This window comes from Macrotis lagotis, chromosome 8 (assembly GCF_037893015.1).
Source record: "Macrotis lagotis isolate mMagLag1 chromosome 8, bilby.v1.9.chrom.fasta, whole genome shotgun sequence".
Taxonomy (NCBI): Eukaryota; Metazoa; Chordata; class Mammalia; order Peramelemorphia; family Peramelidae; genus Macrotis; species Macrotis lagotis.
Genome location: NC_133665.1, coordinates 166,549,620 through 166,567,431, shown reverse-complemented (window position 1 = coordinate 166,567,431; position 17,812 = coordinate 166,549,620). Strand labels below are relative to the sequence as shown.

The 17,812-nt window shown below is 38.3% G+C and overlaps 1 long non-coding RNA gene across 1 annotated transcript in view; it reads left to right on the top strand.

The window, feature by feature from the left end:
- LOC141496329 (uncharacterized) overlaps positions 1–15,442 on the top strand; it is a 43,481-nt gene extending 28,039 nt beyond the window's left edge. The window contains exon 4 of the long non-coding RNA XR_012471011.1: positions 15,264–15,442. This is a non-coding gene — a long non-coding RNA (uncharacterized LOC141496329). The remainder of the gene's footprint in view (positions 1–15,263) is intronic.
- The last annotated feature ends 2,370 nt before the right edge of the window (positions 15,443–17,812 follow it).

Below are 17,812 nucleotides of genomic sequence, written 5' to 3'. Positions count from 1 at the left end.
ACCACCCAGATGCATCAATAGTATAATATGGAATTGGAAAAAGCTAATAAAATTCTAGGTGACCATAGACAATATACTCTGACTCAATTTCCCAGAGTCAGATTGCTGATATCTGACCATCAGCATATCAGGATACCTTGAATTGATAAGGGTTTATCTTCTTGAATTCCATCAGGTTGAGTTCCCACTGGTCACCCCATTGTTGGTCACCAATGACTGGTACCCCGGTTCCATTTAGCTACTTAATATTGGTTAATTTTGGTAAAGATGGACAAAAATATAAATATTTCCCATAATGCTTTAAGGACACTACCTCATCTCAACTTGTATCTGTGGAGATTAGACTCATTCTTAGCACAGTTTTTACATAAAATTGGGTTCATCAAGTTCCTCATTTGATGAATCCTCATTTTACTATGGGCAGGGGACCCAAAGGTCATTCCCAAAGGTCATTCCTTGCTCCTTTGATAATGAGCTGACTTAGTGGAAAATGAAAATGACCCCCTCTTTCCAACCACAGGCTATTCTTCTCCCTTCACCTAAAATGAGAGGGAAAATCTGACACATCAAAGAAGCAAGGTTGGTGTTCATAGGGGCTTCTCTTTCCATTTACATTACTGCTACTTACTGGTTTCCATCAGCAAAGTCTTCCAAAAGACCTATCAGAAGCTGTCAAAGAGAAAATGGCCAAGAAACTAGGAAAAGATTGACTTGGACCCTTTTAAAGCAGTCTCTATTTTAGTTCCAGTTAACAGAGTCAACTTGTCTTAACCATGAGGTTAGCAGACCAGAACCATTGCATAATGTCTACACATGCTCCATATCCACACTGTCTCTAAGGTTCTTCTCCATGTACTGGAAGCAGCCTCCTAAGCTCCTCCACATAGAAAGATGCCACCCACTATGCATTGTGCCAGACTCCAGTCATACCAAGCTAAAATGGTTTTTGTGGGAAAGGTACATTAAAAAACTCCAAAATACCATATAAATATGAGTTATTTTTAGTGTTCAAAACTAGAATTATAGAGATCATAGTTCCTGTGCTGACATAATAACATCTAGGCTTTTCTGTTAAATCCTTGGGGTTCTCATTTTAAAAAAAGGATATTGATAAACTTGGGGGGTGGGCAGGCATAGGACCAAGGATGAAGAGGAGACTGAAGAGAGTAACAGGAGATGGTCAGTTGAAGAAACTGTGTTGGCAAAGAACTGGAAATTGAGTGAATGTCCATCAATTGGGAAGTGGCTGAACAAACTGCGCTATATGTATGTCATGGAACACTATTGTTCTATTAGAAACCAGGAGGGATGGGAATTCAGGGAAGCCTGGAGGGATTTGCATGAACTGATGCTGAGTGAGATGAGCAGAACCAGAAAAACACTGTACACCCTAACGGCAACATGGGGACGATGATCAACCTTGATGGACTCGCTCATTCCATCTGTGCAACAATCAGGGACAATTTTGGGGTATCTGCAATGGAGAATACCATCTGTATCCAGAGAAAGAATTGTGGAGTTTGAACAAAGACCAAAGACTATTACTCTAATTAAAAAAAAAAGTTATCTTATTATGTAATTTTACTATCTCTTATACTTTATGTTTCTTCCTTAAGGATATGATTTTTCTCTCATCACATTTAACTTAGATCAGTGTATACCATGGAAACAATGTAGAAACTAACAGACTGCCTTCTGTGGGGGATGGAGGGAGGAAAGCAAGATTATGGGAAAAATTGTAAAATTCAAAATAAATAAAAAAGAAAGAAATGAGTACTATTTAGCTTGGAAAAGAGAAGCCTCGGGCATGATAACTCTCAATCTGACATGCCTATATACACTCCCTGATTTCCCTAGTTCATAGAGTTTCTTCTCAATCGCATCCTGCTGTTTTCTATTATGATGCATTTCTCTCTGTTCCAGTCATAGTAGTGAATCTCTCATCTCCACATCTTCTGTTTCCTTCCTTATCTTATTCTCATGGACTCTCCCTCTCTTTAAGATGTGGCTCAGGCATCATGTTTTGCATGAAGTTTTTCCTGATCCTCAAATGGGGAAGGCCCTCCTTCCAGAACTACATAACTGCTTGATATAAATGTCTAAATATTCACTTTCTCAATACTCTATAAATCTCTTTGTGCTTATTGTTTCTCTCATTAAACTGTGTTTTTCATGACTAGAACTTGCTGAATTCTTTACATTTGCATCACCCAGGACCCGGCACAGAGCAATTCTTGTCTATTTGCCTGATTGATTGATTTAAAGACTGGTGGGAGGAAGGAAGGAGTAATGGATGGAAGTTGTAAGGATTTAGATGGAGGCTTGATGCTGGAAGAAATTTTTTAACAATTTTTTGAGCTATTCTCAAAGAACATAGAGTTTACTTGGAGGAGACAATAGTGTACAGAGATGAACAACATCATTTCAGGAACAACTTACTGTGAGAGGGTATTGGACTTGGAATTCAAGGCAAACTGAAGACTAAAGCTAGAGGTAAGGAGGTAGGTAGTACATTCCAGTTGTGTGTGTGTGTGTGTGTGTGTGTGTGTGTGTGTGTGTGTGTGTGTGTATGTGTATGAGAGAGACAGACAGACAGACAGACAAAGACAGAGATAAACAGATAGAAATGGAGAAGAAGGGATAAAGAGACAGAAACCAGAAATAGAGAAAGAAACAAAGATAGAGAGAGGAGAGCCAGAGCCAGGGTAGAGAGTCATAGAGACAGAAAGACAGAGTCAAAGGAGAGAAATAGAGAAACAGAGAGAGGGGAGAAAGAAGAGGTGGGGAGACAGAGACAAAGATTAGGGAGACAGAGACAGAGAGGAGAAAGACAGAGAGACAAAGAGAGAGGGAGAGGCAGAGGGGGAGAGAGAGAGAGAGAGAGAGAGAGAGAGAGAGAGAGAGAGCTAGACAAAGAGAGAGAAACACAAGAGAGACAGAGAAAGAAAAGCATGGAACTGGGAAAAGTACCACTGATTTTTAGGGGATGGCAAATAGAATCATATAGAGTGTGAAGGGGAATAATATAAAATCATTCTGGGTAGGTTGACTGGAGCCAGACTTTAAATCCAAAGCCTTGGAATCATTTTATCCTAGAGGCAATAAGGAGTTGGCAAAATTTCTCCAGCTAAGAGATGACATGGTCAGCTGTGTGCTTTAGGAAGATTGTTTAGGTTTCTGGCAAACAGAAGGGTTTTGAGATGGGGAGAAGAGAATCCAATGAGCAGGATTGACAGATCTCCCAGGTGACTGGCAATGCTCACCATGGAAATTTCTAGGAGAATCATGAAGATGTGGAAAGGAAAATGCTTTGGAGAAATTTCAGAGCATTCACAGAGAGCTGACACTGTAACTGTTGTAGTTTTGTTGATCATGTGGTGAGCAACTGCTTCTTTCGTTGACTGCTCTGTGTAGCTAGAAGTGGCTATTCCTTCAAAGGAAGATCAGTGAGCTTCATCCTTTCTTGTTTCCCTTGACTTCATCTCTTGGTTAGGCCTCCTGTCTTCATCTGACCTTGTCATGGATAATGGCAGCTGGTAAGAGAGAACACTTTAAGACAGAAGTGATAAATTCCAATAGAAAGATCACTAAATTGTATGTAAAGATTCCTGTGAGTTGCATATTGACTTAGAAAACTACATGTTAGCATTATCTATATTCTGTTGTATTTTATTTATTTTGTTAAATATTTCCCAATTAGTTTTAATTTGATTCTAACTGCACTGGATGTGTTGTGGGTCATGTTGTAAGGCCAAAAAAAAAAAAAATCTTGGATTTTCTCTCTCCAAGTTTAACATGAAACATAGGCCTTGATTCTTTCCTGTGATATTCTTTCATTTTAAGTGAAGGAAATTAATCTGGAGGCAATGACCTTGTGAATTTTGAAAGATCAGAAAAGTAAATCCAAGTTCCATCAGCCTGGGAGTCTATTCCAAACTGGGTTTTGCAACCAGTCCAATGTTGATGCCCTGAACAGCAAAGAACCAGTCCCGAACTAGCTGAGACAAACACTCATCCACAGAATGCATTTTAATGTGACCACAGTAGGACCCATTATTAGTAGAAACTGTCATCTGAATGAATTCCGTGGACACCAAGGTAATTATTTCTGTTCTTGATACATCTTTGAAGGAAATATATCTTTTTAAAAACTAATTGATAGGGGTGGCTAGGTGGCTCAGTGGATAAAGGACCGGCCCTGGAGTCAGGAGTACCTGGGTTCAAATACAGTCTCAGACACTTACTAATTACCTAGCTGTGAGGCCTTGGGCAAGCCACTTAACCCCATTTGCCTTGCAAAACCTTAAAAAAAAAGCCTAATTGATATTAATGGGTTAAAATGAACTTGGCCACTGCCTGCTGGTGGTTAATAGTAGGGGTGACAAATCCTGAGTGGGGATTTGAACCAATAACTTAAGAGAAGGGACAATCTAATCCAACAGATGTACCCCTGGGACTCTGAAGGGATGATGTGACCAGCCTTGCTCTGGGAGAGTGACATCAGAGAGAAATCTGCTATAAATAGAATTTCAGAAGGAGTAGGGAATTCAGCAATCAATGATTCCATTGAGGACTATTACTATAGTAAGGGCACAGCCTTACTCTAATAAGGATAAGAGATGAAAAGGACCTGACCAATTGCAGTAGCTATGTAAGTGGAGAGAAGGAATTGAATGCAACAAGTTTTGTGAAAGTTGAATTTGCTACTCATTGGAGATGGCAGAGAGGGAGAAATGAAGACTTGTGAATGATGCTATACTGGCAAACCAGGTGACTGAAAGGAATTAGGAAGGTTTTTGGGGGGGTGGGGAAGATAACAAATACCTTCTGGAGACTGTGCCAGTTGATCCTGGCTTCCCCCAACCAACCCCTGGTGTTCTTAGCTAACTTTTAATGAATGGTAAATTCACTCAGCCAGCTCTTAAGGAATGTGCATTCTGTAATTTGGCCCTGTCCACTGTTACAAGAAGTTTGGGAACCAATCCATGAATTTAATGAAATTCTTAAAACAATATCTCTAGAAGCTTTAATCTTGATAATTACGTATACTCAGTTATAACTCAGGTATATGGGGATTGTAAAGTGAAACACTGGCCCAGAATTTTGATTGTTGCACTTAAAAGAATCCATTGAGACAATGATTGATTCTAAATCTTATTTTCCAGACTCAGATGGCCTGATGGAAGAGAAATCTAGCCAGGAAGAAAGAGAGAACTAATGCTCTGTTGAATCTTTCTCTGTTATGATGGGGAAAAGACAACACAACAAATGAATTAATTTCTTAGTTTAGAGGAAGGGCTTGACAAAGATTTATTCTCAAGGCAAGGACCAGCCTATCCTTGACTCCTCTCAGCTCTCCCCTGAGAGGTGACCATTGGGGACAATTCCATTAAGTATCATTTTAGTACTTGGATGGATAAAGTTATTGATTTATACTAAAATTTTTTTGGATATCTTTTTTTTTCACATTACTTTCATATCTATACACATCTTCTTTCCTATTTAGTAAGCCATTTCTTGTAACAATGAATAAAAAAACATTTTCCTTTTTTCCTCTCCTCTCCCCTCCCCTTCCCTCCTCTCCTTTTCCCCTTCCTCTCTTTTTCCCCCTTCCTCTTCCCCTTCTTCCATCCCTTTGTCATTCCTTTCCTCATTTCTCTTTGTCCCTTTCTTTCTGATCATCTTCCATAGAAAAGACTACAGGCTATGGAATCAGAGTCTATGTTTGGAAATGGAGCCTCTGCCTTGCAATTTGACAGTCTGGTCACCTTGGACAGGATATTTAAGTTCTCTGAGGCCTAACTTTCCCATCTGTAAAATGTAGAGTTTGTTCTACAAAAAGGGGTTCCAGCTCAAAATCTATAATTCTATTGGGACAGATAAGTTCTTTGGCCAAAGCTAGTGCATTGATTTTTCACTTCAGCTTCAACTTGCCCCACCTGAATTCTGACACACTCAAGAGACTGAAGTGATGGTAAATGGATGGGTGGAACATTGGAGGGAAGATGACTTGGAGTTTGGAGCTGAAAGACCTGGAAGGTTCTTCATGATGGTCAGATCCCTAATGGTTCCTCTTTCTCTTGACTTTAGATTTGTGCTGGTCAACTTAGTGATTGATTGATTGTTTTTGCAAGACAATGACAATGCCACACAGCTAGGTAATTATTAAGTGTCTGAGGCTGGATTTGAACTCAGGTCCTCCTGAATCCAAGACTAGTGCTCTAGCCATTGTGCAGCCTAGCTGCCCCTACTTCACCTGCCCTAATCCTGGCCTTCTTACATCAGCTGATGAGGATCCTGCCCTGAGATTGAAACACACCAAAAAAAAATACAAAATTATGGTATCACTCACCATTGGTCCATTGAATATGTGCGACCTTATGGACAATATGAAATTCAGTAGAGCTGAAAGATGAACAATTTTTGTTGTGAGAAAATTCAGTAAGTATCAGAAAGAGTAGCCCTGAGTGAAACAAGGCTGACAAATGAAGACTAGCTTATGGAAATTAGAAGCCTGGGAATACCCAGGAAGGTCACAGTATGCCAGTGCCCTCAAGGATCCTGCTTCTAACAGGAGGGACAAAAATTCAAGTAATCAAGCAAGTAATCAAAACAAAATAGACATAGATTAGACGAAGGTCAGCTGAAAGATTTTTAGAAAGCAAGCTAAAGTTGAAAAGTTGATTGTTTTCTTTTATTTTTAATAGGGAGGTTGGTTTTATATAGCTTGCACTATATCACAAAAATTTCCTTCAGTTTGAAAAATGCATTATCAGTTCTTACTAAGAAAAACCAGTATAGATCAATATCTATCCAGAACACATGGATTAAAAATGGTTCATTTTTCCTGTTGATTCTAAACTACCTTCACTCTGTCCTCCCCAGCTGTAGACTTAAGGCAACTCAGTGCGCCAACCAAATAGTCAGGATGGCTTCAATGTGAGGCCATCTTTACATGACATTGTGGAATTTGGGGTGAAGGAAGCTCCATTGCAAAAGAAAAACATGCAAAGCCAGATGTGTGTGTGTTTAAAGAAATTGTTGCATATTTGGAGATGTACGCGTGTTGAGGCAATCTGCCATTTTCTGATGTCAGCAACTGCAGTCTGTTATCATGAAGTGCTCTAAGATGACACAATCACTCAGCAGTTCCTGACTCCAACTCATCGACACAGGTCACAGTTGTTTACCCTAGCATTCCAGTTCAATTCCAATTGATACCCAATTCCCTTCTCCTTACTCTCCCTTGGATACTGAAGGCTCAATGTCTTCATCCAGCTCCCGTTTGTCCAAGGTTATGAGAAGTCTGGCTTCATTCTACCATAACAAGTCACGATTGATATCCTCTTTAAAGTACCACCAAAAACTCCAACATGCCAATGGATCTTTCATTATTTGCACTGTGGATGTTCTCCCTGATGGTGAGGATCACAGTCCATCCATGTTTTCTATTCTGTGTTACTCACATCCAAATGGTACCATAAATTTGCCTTAATGAGTCCAACTAATATATTAGTAACTTTCTCTTGTTGTCATGACAAGATATATGCTTATCAATTATAGCCTACTCATGTCATATGACAAGACTACCATTCTTTTCTATCTATGTCTACGTCTATGTCTACGTCTACGTCTATGTCTACGTCTATGTCTACGTCTATGTCTATGTCTATGTCTATGTCTATGTCTATGTCTATCTATCTCTATCTCTATCTCTATCTCTATCTCTATCATCATCTATATCTATACCTATATCTTTATTTCTTTGATGACTCACTTTGTTCCAGATCTCCATGTTTACTGGTTTGTTTTATGTAACTATCTGCCTATATCCACCATGTACCTCTCTCTTGTTCTCTGGGTGATGTGCATTTTTAATTTTCTTCAGAGAATGTAAAACGACATTTGTTCTTGAAGACAATGCTAATAGACCAATTCTGGCAGTTTCTACCCTGAAGTAAACACCCTTATTATAGGTCTTAGCAACAGGTCTGCTTTCCAAAGAGCAACCTAGTTGAGTACAGCAAGGCTGGTCATTTGGTGATGAATATTTTGGCCATGGCAACCCAGGAAACAAAGGAAAATACAGAATAGCTAGGTACCATAGTCAATGAGAAAAATCAATATTTACTTTGTGTGAACTTTTCTAGGGGAAACCCCAAACCAACATTTGTGCTTTTTCGAGGAGCCACAACTCAATTGGTTTCTCTTTACCAAAAAGAGTTTATTCTCTTATTGGGGCTTAGGGGGTTAGTTTTTGTAAAGATGGCTGATGATTGACTCAAACCTTAGAGAAAACATTCCAAAGGCTTTGGCAGGAGACAGATTTAGAATGTGTCTGGAGAGATGGGTTTTCAAGCCATCAGGACAGCAGATGATATTTAGTTCTTGTGACATTGGAGTTGTCAAAGTTTATTTCATAGTTCTTTCTTTCATGTCCTGAGAAGAGAAAAATCTCTTCATATGACCAATTCCCCCTCCTTCCCTCATACTCCACACACACACACACACACACACACACACACACACACACACACACACCCTCCAAATCCCATTAAATAACTTTGTGGCTTTGCCCGTTTTGTGGTAAGTATTGTTTTACTTGCCAACTGGGGGGTGGAGTTCCCTACGCAATCCAGAGTCATTTCTGACTAGAAGATGTTTCTATCAGACAAATTTGGGTGGGTCCTCCCTCCAAGCCTGAGACTACATCATTTAAAAGGATTTGGTGAGTCCACTCTGCCTTGGCTTTTGCCTAGGCCTTGAAAATGGCAAAGACTGGAACTTCTAGAGTTTCTCATAGCATGTTGCAATTGGAAACCAAAGCATCCATGTCTTTTCACAAATTCATTTCTTGGATATAAGGAATAGGAAATGCAAGAAAGCTAGGACTTGAAAAAAGGTGGTCTTATTAGTAAGGAGAAAGGGATGGGAAGCAGGAAGGTGACAAAGGATCAGGGACCCCAGGGTCCCATATCCTTCATTGTACAGATCACAGGAATATAGACTGGAACTAGAAGGGACCCACAGACCATAGTTCAACTCCCTCCTCTTTTAAATCATAGGATTGTAGGTCTAATACTAGATATAACCTCAGAGGTCATGTCTAGTCTAACTCTGCCCTTTTTAAAATGAGGAAACTGAGACTCATGGAGACTAAATATCTTTCCCCCAACCTCACATTTCATCAGTGTCAAAGACGGGATTTGAACCTCAAACTTTTAATTCTAGTATTAGGATTCTTTTCACCTTACCAAGGGGATCTTTATATATCTCAAAGCTCCCCCCCCCCCCAAGAACCTGATTTCCTGGATGCTCAATTCTCCTGCCTTGCTAACTCCCTCTCCTCCATCTCCCTCCCACCCTTCACTTTCTCATAAAGTTTCACACAGATCTGGTTGTTTCTTGGTCATTTGCTTTGGGCAAGTTGCCAGTTGGCTGGTCCTGCCGCTACAGAAAACAAATCTCCCCACCATTTCTCATGTGTCACTCACCCAACAAATAAACTACTGTCTTGGGCTTACACCGATTCATGCAAATGACCCTGTCTTCCTCTCAAGATTAAATGCTCTTTGGAGGCAGGACTTTAAAAGATGAAATATGACTGGCTGGCTGCACTGTGGTCGTTGGAGTGGCAAAGGGTATTTTTAGTGGTTGTTTCTTTGCTAATTAACAGGACTGCTATTCCTTGTTGCCTCTGGTTCCTTTAGGCCTTTTGTGGGTAGATGGGGATGGCCCTTGAATTTAAAGTATGTGGCTTGGGAATGTAATTAAATTTGTTTAAAGCTCTCCAGTTCTCAGGGATTTCAGATTAAGTCATGGGGTCCTATTGACTTTATACACGGAGCAGTAAAATGAGATACAGAGGGGCTCATTTTGGAGATAGGAAAGACCCAAGTTCCACTCCTGATTATGACACATACTAGTTGTGATCCCAGGCAAGTCCTTCATATTCTTATATTCTTAGGTTCTCTAAATTAGTGATTTTTAACCTGGGGTTTGAGAATTATTATATATATATATATATTTAATATATATAGTGCATATACATCTATATGTGTATGTATGCACATGTAGATATCTACATGCATTTGTGTAGGTATATTTGGATATATGTATGAATATATATCCATATGCATATATGTGTAGGTATAAATGTGTGGTGTATATATGTATTTACATTTATACATATATAGACAGCTATATTTCAATATAATTAATTTTCTTTGTAATTCAATAATTTTATTTTATTTTAAATTTTAAATAATTATTATAATAAATTTATTTTATTTAAAAAAACTATAATTCTCAGAAGGTTCTGACAATCCTTAGCCTGTCAAAGAGGTACATAAAACATCAAAAGAACCTGCTCTGAGTTTATAATTTGTTAACCTTTGTCTTTGGAGGGAATTTCATATTATCGTGCTAGAAGTTTCCTAAGAGCTCACAGTCAGGACTAAAAAAAAACATTGGCAGGGTCTCTCTCACTTTCTCAGTACTTGCATAGCCCTCCCCCAAGAGAGATGACTTTCTCTGTCTAAATTTAGCATGACCCATCTTCTACCATATTTTCACTCTTCTTGATAGTAGAAACCTTTATTCTTGAAGTGCAAGAGTTGTGTCCAGAGCAGTTAGTTAGGTGGCACAGTGGATAGAGCACTGGCCCTGGAATCAGGAGGATCTGAGTTCAAATCCTCAGACACTTAATAATTACCTAGTTGAGTGGCTTGGACAAGTCACTTAATCCCACTGCTTTGCAAAAAGAGGGAAAAAGAAGAATTAAAGTCTTAACCAAATTGTCAAATGGATGATTTTGGTTTCCTTGGATAATTGTAACTTCATTAATGGAAGATTTGTGTGACACTGAAATATAGAATTTCTATGATTCCCTTAGGCTAAGTATCTACTCTTCTCTGGGTCTCAGTTTCTTCAAGACCTCAAAGATTTCATTGAACTCAAAATTTTGTGACTTGTTAGTGGATCTCCTTTAGCTGGAGACCAGCCAACCAAGAAATATTTCCCTACTATGTGCCTCCTTTGAAAAAGGCATAGTGCTTACCCAAGGTGGGGAACACAATGCAATTCCTGTTCTCAAGATGCTGGCAAATAAGTTGTTTATGCATAGTTGAAGTCCATGAAAGTCCATATTATTCTCAGCAAGAATAATATGTTTTTGAAGAGGTGGATGGCAGAGTCATTTGAGGAGTAACAAATTACAAATATCTGGGACAAAAAAAAAAGATTTAATTCCATTACCTCCATGCAATCTGTGACCTAGTCACACTGGTTTTAGCTACTCTGGGTGTCCCACACAAAACTCTCCCTTGTTGCCAAAGTTGCTGCCTATGCAATGTATTTTCCCTCCTAACTACTGCCTCTTGGAATTTCTGGTTTCCTAAAAGAATCACCTAGGTTTTATCTTTTTGCTCATTTGTTTGTTTTTGCAAGGCAATGGGATTAAGTGACTTGCCCAAGGTCACACAAAAATTTTTTTAGGTGGAGAGGAGGTTTTCTGTTTTGACTGAATTTGTTTTCAATTCATTTTGGCTGAACCATAGACTCTGATGGAATCTCTGTGCCTGAGAGGTTAAATCTGGGGAAATGAAAGCCTCAAAGGGAGGCATATATATCTATATATTCCTATATCTTTATATGTGTGTGGTGTTGGGGCTATGGAACATATTTATTCATGTTATTCAAACAATATACAAACATATGTGTATATTATCTATATACATATACTTGTAAGCACCTCTATAAACATCTCTTATACAATACACACATATGTGTTTAAATGTAGACATATATAAACATATATACACATGCATGTCTGCTTCAGCTACAGAATCATCTATATCAGGAACCATTGTCAATTGTAGTATGTTTAGGCTGAAAACTGAAGATAAGGTAGACATCACCACTGCCTTCGTAGGGAGGACAGTGGGATGAGGGGTGGGGGATGTGGGGGTGAGGGATGTGGGGGGGAATGAAAGAATTCCCTCCAGTGAAACATTGTAAAGATTATCAGACCGCCTTCTGTGGGGAGTGGGGGTGGGGGAGGGAAGGAAAAACATTGTACAATTCAAAACTTACATAAAATTATAGGTAGAAACTACTATTGTATATAGTTGGAAAACAAATAAAAAAAAAAAGAATTTCCTCCAGTGGGGAATTGGAAATCTAAATCACTAAGGCCAGAGAAGTAGAACTGTTCTAGACCCTGTGTTGCTGGGAATTATTCTGTATCTATTTAGCAGATTTTTGCTTATTGATTTTTCTGAGATTGTATTGAACACCCCCCCCCATCCCTCCTGAATAAAAATTACTTGAGCCCCTGGGCTTTTGGATGTATATATTCTCAGTCTCTAGCAAATAGTGGGCATTTGATAAATTCTGGGTAAATGAATGTTGAGTGAATTCCAAGTCTCACATAGATTTGGTAGGGATGGGGTAGGGGGAAAAAATGAGAAAAGATGCCCTTCACCTTCCAGAAGGATTATCATCAACTCTATTTTATAGAAAAGAAGTTGAAGGTCTGAAAAACTAATTTTTTTATGGTCACAAACCAGATTCTAATAAATATCTGAATCCAGATTCAAGTTTCTCCAATTCAAATCTCCTGACTTCCCATCAGACCCCACTGTCTTTCGTGTCAGTTATAATGGCTTAGAACGTTGCATTTCATCCTCACTTTGCAGATGGCTTTTTTTCTCCAGGGGTTAAATATTTCTAAAGAGCAGCCTCTGTTGTGCCCCAAACTAACTATCAATGAATCTGAGATGCTAAAGTTTCATGACCTGGAAGCACCTTGTTTCTTTGTTTAGCCATGGACCTCCTAATTGAATGGAAACAATTCTTCTCTCTTGAGTTGGAAATAAAGCAGGTTCCTTCCTTCCTTCCTTCCTTCCTTCCTTCCTTCCTTCCTTCCTTCCTTCCTTCCTTCCTTCCTTCCTTCCTTCCTTCCTTCCTTCCTTCCTTCCTTCCTTCCCTTCCTTCCATCCTTCTGACCCAGGACAGGAGTCTGAACTTGAAAAATCAAGATGGGAGAGCTGCAAGAGCTAGCAGCATTCTACATCAAATATCACTCTCTACATTCAGATTAATTGACTGCAGTTTTGTCTTGGGTTAGAAAACAAGGAACATTCCTTAAGTGTGGTGGGTCAGGGAGGATTTACTCAGTTTTGCCTTTATTTAACCAGTGTGCTGACTCATCATTGGCCTCTCTGAAACCACTTGTGAGCCAGGCCTTTCCCACAGGCACCACACAATACGGAAGACCAGTTGAGCAGACTTCATGTTTATAGAATGCTTTGAGATCCTAAAGGGGGAAAGGCCTCTTGAAACACAAGAAAAACAGAAGCTTGATAGACGCCCAAATTCCTAAGAAGCCCTTAAACAAATTTTACTGAGAAATTAGATTGGGTAAATATGGTCCCATGAGGTTGACATGTGACTTTGTTTACAAAGATGCTGCTCCACTTCAGAGACATCTCAATCTATTCTTTGGGGTTGTCCCAGGGCCATGTCTCTCCACACCACAAGTGTTTACATTTTCAAAAGTGAGACTTGGAGAAATAGTTTTGAACTGTTTAGGACAGGAACATTTGAACTATCTGATACATCAGTTTGGCTCTTTGGAGCCATAGGCCTGTCTATCACATCATTGGCACAACCTTTGTCTTTCTTCAAACGAAATTCTTGGGAAAACTAAGAAAAAGAACCCATTCTGATGATTTGAACTTGCTTAGTAAGCCCAGGAGTTCTAAACCAAACAAAGCTATAAATGTAATACTGAAGTATTGTTCAGTGATGAGTTTGTCTTTCTTGACATTCAAGGATGTCAGTGACTAATGACCCCCCCCCCCCCAATAAGGCTTCATATGCACCATAATCATACTCTTTGGGCTAAAAATAAAAAAAAGTTTGTGCATAGATTAAAGAATAGTCAAATGAATTACAGCTTAAGAACAGAATGGAATGCTATTGAACTATAAAAAATGATAACAGGGAGGAATTTAGAGAAATATCGGAGGATTGGTGTGAACTGATACAGAGCCAAGAAATCAAAATAAAGGAACTGTATATATATATATATATACATATATATATATGTATATATATATACAATGACCGCAGTAATGTGAATGAAAACAACCAGAATAGAAGTCATACTATAGAATAGATCATTTGCAATGATCAATCTTTGTTCCAGAAGACTGATGAAGAAAACCTTGTTCCTTCTTCTTGTAAGAGGGATGAGGAAATACAGCTGAGAAATGTAAATTCTTTGAGAGTAGAGCTCGGTTTTTTTTTTTTTTTTGCCTTTGTAATATGGCACATAATAGGAGATTAAGAAATGTCTTTTAATTGATAAGAGAAAAGGGAAATAAGGGCTTGAGAGTGTATTATTGAAATAGAGCCAAGGATTTGGGGAGTAAAAAATATCAGAGTAGGGATCTTGGATTTGGAATTAGGAATCTCTAGTCTTTGAGAGTAGGGATTGTTTTCATTTGCCTTGTATTCCCAGCATCTAGTCCAGTGCTTGTTGTATCATGGTGGCTTAATAAATGTTTGTTGATGTATTAAGTGATTGGAATGCTGTGAATTTGTTAATTTTGCTTTGCTTTTTTTTTTTCCTTGTTAGAGGGACTTCTATGAGAAGGATATAATGGGAAAATAAATGAGTGTTTGAAGGAATGTAAAACACAAAGCATTGGTGAGGCCTTTTTCTTTAAAAATAAAATTATTTAATAAAATATGACTGAATATTTGACCAATTATATCCCAGGTCTTAAAGAACATAAAACTTAAGATATTTAAGAAAATGGACAAAAAGCTCCTTATGTTTTCTATTTCCTCCTAGTACTAGTACTAAAGTCTCTTTCAGGAGGGTGAATTTTTCAATCTCTTCACAATTGGTTTCTCTACAAATCATTGGCTCTACCATGTTTTCCATCTAATTTCCATCTACTATATTTTAGGTCATTTTCATTGATCATGATGCAGAATCACAGAGACACCCTAAAAAAATGGACTATGAGGACCTCTTTTTAATGTCAAATAATTATCATGGATGTATCCCCTTCACTCCCATATGATAGCAGTTGTACTGTTAAGGTAGTGGGAGTGGGGACTGGGCCAAAGTGGAGCATGTTGAACTCAAACTTCAAATAGACTCTTGGGAAATAACAGGAAGCGGGTGATGGGAAGACGGCCTTCCCTCACACCACCTGTTGTAATTTTTTCTTTTGGTTTATTTCAAGGAATCACAGTCATAATTCATGACATAGCACAGCATTGACATTTGGCTGCAAAGACCTGAAACTCTACAGCAGTGTTACACAGGATAAACAGAAATAATGAAGATATTTTCACCTCTCCACTGGAATAATGCACTTTGGCACCTTCTTCAAACCTAAAGGATAAACACTTCTTAATGCAGGTCTTGGAAGAGGCTATAATACTAACCATACTTCCCCTTTGATCAAGTTATCCATCTTCATGATTTATATCAAACAAGATTAGGCTGTTTTATACACGCTTATGAACTGTGCAGGATGATGTAAAGATGGGCAATGGGAAATATCACTAAATACACATGGAATTTGAGAACTATTCCTAATCAAATAAATATAATTCTTAATCATACATGAATTTGAAACACTGGTGTAAAGAGAAACGTATCAAGAGCATTGGTGAATAGATACTTTGTGTCCAGTTAAAATAATAAATAATAACAACCATGTTTCTATAACTCTTCAAAGTCTATGCTTTTATCTACATTATTTTATTTGAACTTCATAAAAAATCTTGTGTAGTAGGTTCTATTAGAAGGATTATTCTCATTTTACAGATGAGGAAACTGAGGTTCAGAGATGTTAAGAGCTTGCCTATGATCATACAACTAGTAAAGATCAGGAGGAAGTTGAATCTAGATTTCTGTCTACAGGTTGAATGTACTAGTTGAACTATTCCTACCTCAAAGCGTGGATTTATCAAATGAAATTTTATAGCCCCTTATCAACAAGGAAGAAGAAGAAAATGGTAAAACCAGCATCTTTGCTAAGAAACTTTATGGAAAGTAAGGTCCATAGGGTCACAACAAATCAACAAGGGGGCTTATTGGAAAGTGTGTTTTTCCTGGAAAGACTTATATGAGCTGATGAAAAGTGAAATGTATGGTATACCCAGTTCAACAATATTGTAGCATGATCAGTTGTGAATGACTTAACTTTTCTCGGCCTTAGACAACTCTGAAGGAATTATGCCAAAAATGCTATCTATCCCCAGAGAAAGAGTTGCTCATTTTCAAAATACATATTGAAGTATACTTTTTTAAACTTTCTTTACTTTTCTTGAGGTTTCTTTTTTGGGGGGGGGTCAGCTGTCTATATTTTCTTTCACAATATGACTTTCATGAAAATGATTTGCATGACTACACATTTATGACCTCTATCAAATTACTTGCTTTCTCAAGGGGGGGGATGGGAGAGGGAGGAAGAGAATGGATTCGGATCTCAAAGTTTTAAAAACAAACATCAAAAATTGTTTTTACATGTAACTGGGGAAAAATAAAATACTAAAAAATAAATTAAAAAAGAAAATGTGGTTTTTTTTCTCCAACTATAAGAGATGATGATGGATCCGAGGAGGTGAAATTCATTTGGGAAAAGTAAAGCTAGAAAACAAAAGTAAACCCAGGAATATTTGCTCTGGCTGGAAAAGAGAAGGTGAGCTAAATAGAAGTAAAGTCACTGTTATTCAGAATTGAGTAGATGGACCAACCTTTGTCTGTTTGCCTGCTTGCTCCTGTTTCTTATACTCTGGGAAATGGTCATTATCTCCTCTCCACTCTTTTCTCCCTTGCCTAATCTTGGCCAACTGACATCACTTCACTTGGGAATTTCTGGTTTAACCACCAAGGTCAGAAAAGGCTGATAGGAAATAATCAGAGAAGAAGCCCTACATAACCCCAAAGGGATGCTGCAACTTAATCAGCTCATCTTGGCCAGTTGCCTGGCAAGTGAGAATAGAGATGATATTATTGTATTGTTAAATGTAATAATATATACATAGTATATCTCAATAAATCAGCTGTCCATCTGCTAGGTCACCCATCTATGGAGGAGAAATGGATAAGGAGGCAGGGGGATGGTGAAAATATAAGGGAGAGGGAAACTGAGACAGAGACAGAGGCAGAGAGGTTTGGAGGATTTGACCTTGGCAAGGAGAATGGCTTTATTTTGACCAAACCTGAAGCAAAGGCAGGATGCAAATGGAAGAGGATATAAAGGAATCCAAGAGTAAAGTAGAGAGAGAGAGAGAGAGAGAGAGAGAGAGAGAGAGAGAGAGAGAGAGAGAGAGAGAGTTCACAATGGATGGCCTCCATTTTTTCAATAAAATAGAAGAGAAAGTACTGCTTAAGAGGGAAAGGGGAGGAGGCTTGAGGAAATAGAAAATTTGAAAAAACTATTGGGTAGAATACAATTGGAAGTCCATTAGGGAAGAATAAAAGTATTATTGTGTAATAGTGAGGGTCCAATTAAGATAAGGAGGGAAGAGAATAAACCTATCATGTGATGGACCCTATGTAAATTGCTTTACAAATATTACCTCATTACAATAACCCTGTGTTATGTTGGTTGCTATAATCCTCATTTTACAGTTGAGAAAAGTGAGGTTAAATGACTTGCCCAGAGTTTTATAGATTATCTGAAACTGAATTTGAGCTCAGTTCCTCCTGACTTTAGACCCATTACTCTGCCCACCATACCAGCTAACTGGTCCTAGATAAGATAATGGAAACTTGCAG